At 41.4% G+C, this 6,642-nt stretch overlaps 1 long non-coding RNA gene across 1 annotated transcript in view; it reads right to left on the bottom strand.

Annotated features, from left to right (window-relative positions):
• Window positions 1–1,556: 1,556 nt before the first annotated feature.
• The window catches only part of LOC119467465, a 33,290-nt gene continuing 28,204 nt past the window's right edge, over window positions 1,557–6,642 (bottom strand). Inside the window, exons 2-3 of the long non-coding RNA XR_005196002.1 lie at window positions 2,532–2,684; window positions 1,557–1,986 (exon numbers count right to left, since the gene is read on the bottom strand). This is a non-coding gene — a long non-coding RNA (uncharacterized LOC119467465). The remainder of the gene's footprint in view (window positions 1,987–2,531; window positions 2,685–6,642) is intronic.

Here is a 6,642-nt window from a genome sequence, read left to right as displayed (position 1 = left end):
TTTTATAGACTTCCAAGGCAATTTTAACTTAAACCTCTGTTTTCTTGCTGTTTGTAATAATGACCTTTCTCCTTAAGATTAGTCACCAGTGAGTAATAGAATAGGGGAACAAAGAATGATGTTCTAATAATTAATACATGCAGTGTCTAGAATCCCTTTAAGCCTGTTGCTCCCGGTTCTTCTAAGAGGGTAATGTCCCTGGCATCTCTTAAAAGAATTATGTGTTCCAAACTGGCTAGACATCCAATGTTCTTTGCTATGAGCCCCAATTTTTATTTTCTAATACGCTAGTATTTTCTAAGAAAATCTAATAAAAATCATGAAAGAGTGAATAGGAAATGGAATGACAATTTCGCATGAAAGCATGTACCTACCATGACTATTTTAATGAAAGGAAATGTGCCTTCCAAATCTCAGGAGCTCCTGAGAAGGTGAACCAACACCCATGGTCTGTCTTTGGGATCTGGACAACCAGAGAGCTCCCAGGACTGAGAACCTACCATTACTAATTATATAGATTAAATATATATTCCTCTTAACTTTGCAACACAATGGCAAGCACAAGCTCCTTTTTCAGCTCCTAAATACAGCCTCCTTAATATAGCACATTAAGGAAAACCATATAAGTAGACCAGTTAGGTCACATGCTAATTCCATTACCTTAATTAGTTCCCTGTGGTATATTGATTACTGAACCTGTATATGGACTTTATTAAGTTCTAGGCAGTGTTTTAAGCATTCCCACACTTTCACTCTTTTTTTTAAAATTTATTTTATTGCATTTTAGGTTTTGGGGTACATGTGAAGAACATGCAAGATTGTTGCATAGGTACACACGTGGCAATGTGATTTGCTGCCTTCCTCCCATCACCTGTATCTGGCATTTCTCACCACGCTATCTCTCCCCAACTCCCCACCTCCCACTGACCCTCCCCTATTTCCCCCCAACAGACCCCAGTGTGTAGTGCTCCCCTCCCTGTGTCCATGTGTTCTCATTGTTCAACACCCACCTATGAGTGAGAACATGCGGTGTTTGATCTTCTGCTCTTCTGTCAGTTTGCTGAGAATGATGGTTTCCAGGTTCATCCATGCCCCTACAAAGTACACAAACTCATCGTTTTGCTCTTTTAATACAACAGAAGGGGTTAAGTAACTTGCCTAAGGTCACGTGGAGCCAGGATTCACACTCAGGAAGTCTAGCTCCAGATTTCATGCTCTTAATTGCTACTCCATATCAGAGTGAAGTTCTGTGGATTTGGTGTCTGTTTCTTTTTTTCAGAAGGAATCTCACTCTGTTGTGCAGGCTAGAGTGCAGTGGTTATCTAATTTCTCTGAATTTTGTTTTCATTCACACAAGATGGAGATAATATCTTGTAGATGTAGATAAAATGATATGCTCAGTTCATACTAGGAATTCTATAAGTTTTGATTCCTCAAATCCTCCACCCCTTGTAAAAGATAAGGTAGTTTTTACAATGTAATGCCATATACTGTAAATAACAGGAGAAATATAACATTGATTTTATATATAACTGATTGCTCAACTTAAGTACTCCTTAAATTAATATTGCTTGATTTTTTTTTATTTTTAAGGGAATTACAGAGACTTTCAGATACTTGTAGAATTAAGAAAAAATGTTAATGGTATATATTCTTTGGTTCCATTAATATTGTCATTCTTGACTGCAAATGATCAGTCTTACAGAATGGAAGACATTGAACAAAACTAATTCTATTTAACTTTTCTTTAGCAGATTTGAGGAGCTACCCTTGGGGGCATGTGTGAGCTCCTAACAGAAGTTTCAAAGCTGGATGAAATGAAGGATAATACCATATTTTTACTACCAGGCACAACTATCCCATCTTGCTCTTACCATCCATGGGTTGCCTCTTTTTGGAAAGGTGTTAAAGGGGCAGGATTCTAGCTTGAGGAAGAAAGAGTCATTGGCAGCCTGATCCATCCTGGATCAGCCACGTGGAATTTCTCTGTGGGGGAGAGAGTAGTCCAGTTTCTATGACGATCACAGATGCTCTGCCAAGACTGCCAGTCAGGGTGCCGGCACTGCTAATTGCTATGCAGACATCCATTCGTTAGACTTTGACCTAGAATTACTGTTGTCTTTCACAAAGCAGGCAGTGAATCACTGTGTTTGGCCCTTGCTTCGTCTCTTTCAGCCTAGGTTTGATTTGGATCACAAATGCACTCTCTGCAGGTCACTACCTATCTTAGGAAAGTTCCTAAAGGGCATCTTTTACAAAAGGCTAGGGTTTTATTAGAAAACAGAATATTTGTTTCCAGTCTAAGGGCTTAGAGGGAGCTGGTTGTAATCCAGGTTTGCCACTCAATGGTTCTGTGATCTTGGGCAAGTTGCTTGGCTCTTCTAAGCCAGTTATCTTATCTGAAAATGGGGATAGCAGTGTATCTGTTCTCAGTGGACTGCTATGAGGTATGAGCAGGAATGAGTTGGAAAGATTCTCTGATGCCTGTGTTGGCAACTGGAATGAGCAGGGGAAACTGGATGGACTGATACCTAGATAACGGGCACTCAAGATCTGCTGGTGGCCAGCCGCCACTTACATCCCTTGGCTCTCTCCACTAATGTGGCATCCTTAGTAATTCAGTTGGCTTCTCTTCATCCTTTATCCTCCATGAGTTTGAGAATATTGAAAATCTGTGAAGAAACCTGTGACAGTCAAATGGCAATGTGAATTCAAAACAGGTTTTGTTACTTTTCTCTGTAACTAACAAAAAGGGTTCATTTTATGTTTTTGTAGAACTCTTAATTTTAGATTTCAACCTTACTCCTAGAATTCTAGAGAGAGAACTACAGATCTGGAGTGCTTTACTTTGGTTATGGAGTTGAAATTCACTAGTGGGTGGTAAATTCAGGTGTGTCCCACTTAAAGAAGTAAAACCAATGACTAAGAATAAACGTTTTGGGGCTCTCCTAATAATATAAGGCAGATTCTGTGGACATAGGGACAGTTATAAAGACTGGGGTCTTCATGATGAGGAAACATGTCCATCTAACTCTATCAGGGTCACCTAACAGTTGCAAAGAAGTGGATCAGGTTGGAATCCCAGCTTCTCCACTTACTAGCTCTCTGATGTGAACCTCTCTCATGTTCGTTATCTGTAAAATTAGGCAACACATATAAAGCGCTTAGCACAGGGTCTGAGACTCCAGGTAAACAATATTTTCATATTCATGTTCCAAATGTGAACGTTGTTATTAGATTCATATATGAACCCACTGGAAATGAGTGCTAGAATTCCTCCAGGGAACTATATAGAGTGAGCTGAGGATTCAGCACCACTAACCTCCTGTGGACCATTTCTGAAGGGGCACTGTGATGGCAGAACAATTTCCAACTGGAATTTTGCTGATGTTGTAAAAGCAACTGGACATGAACATAGAGAAGTATCTTTGGAAATGTCTGTATTTTAAAAATGTAGTGGTGGAAATACCTAAATGAAGTTTACTTTTTTACTGGAGTTATATTCGGACTTTGGATAAAATGAGTTAATTTTCATCATGTCCATCACTGCACTCCTGAAGCTGGAGTCCACATTGGAAGCAACTGCACAAGTGGAGGGACTGAGCCTTGCCTTGCTAACTGTTGCAACTCGTGATTTTTTTCTCTGTGAACGTGGACCTCCTCTAAACATGGGCATTTAATCTTGCCATAATGTTTAATCTACCTAAATGTCAAATGTATTTTTTCTCTAGCTGTATCAAAAGCAATTTTTAATCTCCTCAACCCCTTTTCTTCTGCTGCTCTTCTCTGCCTCCTACACAAGAGACCAGAGAACAGATCCTAAGAGTGCTGGGAACAGACAGCAAAGTCTCAACATGTTCCTGGTGTGGGAGGAGATTCTGTGAGTGAGTTGGCTGCCACATCTGGGGGAGGCCTGGATGATGAAAGATGGCAGCTGTGATGATGAGAGAGGAGCCAGCTTCTGGGAGGCAGGGGCAGGCTTCTCTCTTATTCCTTCCACCTCTATCCAAATACTGTTCGTGTGAATCAGCTGCCACTTGGCTTTAAGGGATGTTGCTGCCAGATGCTCCCAGTCCCCCTTCTTGCAGCAACAGCCACTGCCCTTCTGACCCTTCCACCTGCAGCAGGAGTCTTCTAGAACCACTTGATGGTCATGGGGTGCAAGCATGGCAACAGGGTTTTTTCTTCCACAGAATATGTATAGGAGTTTGTTAGTGACAATGAAGGAAATGGAGCAGTTCCTGGTTGCGTCAGTGAGCATCTTCGCTGGCACTTTCTCTGACTTTTTTGAGCACTTCATGTGCGTGGGACTCTGTGCTAAATTCATTATGTGCAACATCTCATTTATCCTCACAGCAACGCTGTGAAATGGCTACTGGGCATCTCTGGGCTTCGCAGCTGTGGCAAAGGGGAAAGGAATTCAAACTCCAGGACTACTGTGCTGTATGACTTCCCGTTATAAACAAATACTCTAGAATGTGAGGTCCTGGGAGAGCCTGCTGTCTGTAGCTCTGAGTATGGAGGTTGTAGAAGACCCTGAAGAATCCCCAAATTAGGGTATTTTCCCAGCCATTGGAAGTGCGAAAGTTGTCAGAATCAAAATGAAGTCACTTGTGTTGAAAAAACCTTGACAAATAGAGCTGGGGAAGGCTATGAAGAGAGAGTTCTCATACATAAATGTCTGATAACAAAAACTATCACAAGAAACTGAAAAAAAAAAACCCACAACTTTGCGCAGAGACCATTGCAAACTCACACAAAAATATTTCTGTGAGAACATCTGCCCAGCAACTGCCTGCTCAGACTCAGACTGCTGTCACCTTGCAGCCAAGGATAATTATCTCAAAACTATTATATAATCATCTTTATTTTTCTTTAAGTACTTTTACCTCCCTGTACACACGCGTTATCTACTATGGCTCCCGTATTGTAATGCCCTTTTCCCGAATAAACACCATTTTCTTTTAGAGAGGCTTTCTCTGTTGGTCATTTAGGTTGACAGAGGGCAACAGCCGTGATACAGAGGAGCCTCTGCAGGACCTGGATTTCCCTTAGAATTTTCCCATTCTGTCTGGCAAAACAGCCTGTGAGGATAGCAGGTTAGACATACAGAAAGCCTCCTGCAATGGCTGAGCAAGGAGCCCTCAGTCCTGGCACACGCTGTAGCCATTACTTCCATGTCTTCCCTGGTGGCTGTGGCCGGTTGCTCCAGGGTGCTCTGCCTCATCCACCGATATTACCCTAAATATTTCCTGAATGGCACCTTAGTGTATAGACTCCACCTTATTGTTCTGCCTTTACCTGAGTCATGGTGGTGACTCAGCTGGTCCATGGTATTGCCCTCCTGCTGCTGTGTCTTGCTCATAATGCTTCTCATAACCTGAATTAGTGCCCAAGAGAGCCTCCATTGGCAGATGTTTACAAGATTTTCCATTCTACACAGTCTTCCACTATCCCTTTCCTCTTCCTCATATGCCATTTTGAAGCAACTTGGAAATTCTAGCAAGCTTTCTAGAAAGCTATAACCTTGGTATCTCTGTCCAAGTTCCCCCCGTCTGTCTTACCCTTGTGGCTGCCCTCCTGGTGGTTAAACTAGATTCACAAGATACTGAGATGCATGAACTGCAATATATCATTTAGGATTTTTTTGTTGCAAGCAATAGAAACTATGCCTGGCTAACTTAACACAATGAAAAGGAAACAGAGAGAAGGAGGGAAGAAAGGAGGAAGAGAGACAAACAGAAACAGAACCAACCCCAACAGTTTCTTATTCTTCTGTCATTCTACTCAATATTTAATTTTTAGGAAATAGATAGGTCGATCTTGATCCCTGTGTCCTTAGTAGGACACTTTTGTTGACCATCCCACCAAGACTGCATGCCATGGGGATGGGACATGCCCTGAAGGAGCCATTAGAGGATGGGGAAGTGAACGGTTTGCAGAGAACAACAAACACCCACCAAAAAAAAGGCAGAGGTTTCTTAAGGACCTTCTAAAGCCTCTCTAGATGTCACTGTGAAGCCTTCTCTTAGGTTTAGTTTCTTCACAGCCTAGAGTTCAACTTGGGCAGTGAAAATAAATAATTTTCTCTAAAAACAAAAGTTGCTACTGAATCATAGTTTTAAAATGAGGCCGGAAATTTATTTTTATTTATTTATTTTTATTTTTAACTTTTATTTTAAGTTCAGGTTTGTTATATAAGTAAACTCATGCCATGGGAGTTTGTTGTATGGATTATATTTCATTACCCAGGTGCTAAGCCTAGTACTCATTAGTTATTTTCCCTGATCCTCTCCCTCCTCCCACCCTCCACTCTTCAATAGGCTCCAGTGTCTGTTGTTTCCCTTTGTGTGTTTATGTGTTCTCATCATTTAGCTCCCATTTATAAGTGGGAACATGTGGTATTTTGTTTCCTGTTTCTGCGTTCGTTTACTAAGGATGCTGGCCTCCAGCTTCACCCATGTTCCTGCAAAGGACATGATCTTGTTCTTTTGTACGGCTGTATAGTATTCCATGGTATGATGGAATATTATGCAGCCATCAAAAACGATGAGTTTGGGTCCTTTGTGGGGACATGGATGAACCTGGAAACCATCATTCTCAGCAAACTGACAGAGGAGCAGAAGATCAAACACCGCATGT

This window comes from Cebus imitator, unplaced genomic scaffold (genome assembly GCF_001604975.1).
Source record: "Cebus imitator isolate Cc_AM_T3 unplaced genomic scaffold, Cebus_imitator-1.0 Scaffold293, whole genome shotgun sequence".
Taxonomy (NCBI): domain Eukaryota; kingdom Metazoa; phylum Chordata; class Mammalia; order Primates; family Cebidae; genus Cebus; species Cebus imitator.
Note: the sequence above shows the minus strand (reverse complement) of the source record. Positions and strands in the feature narration are given on the sequence as shown.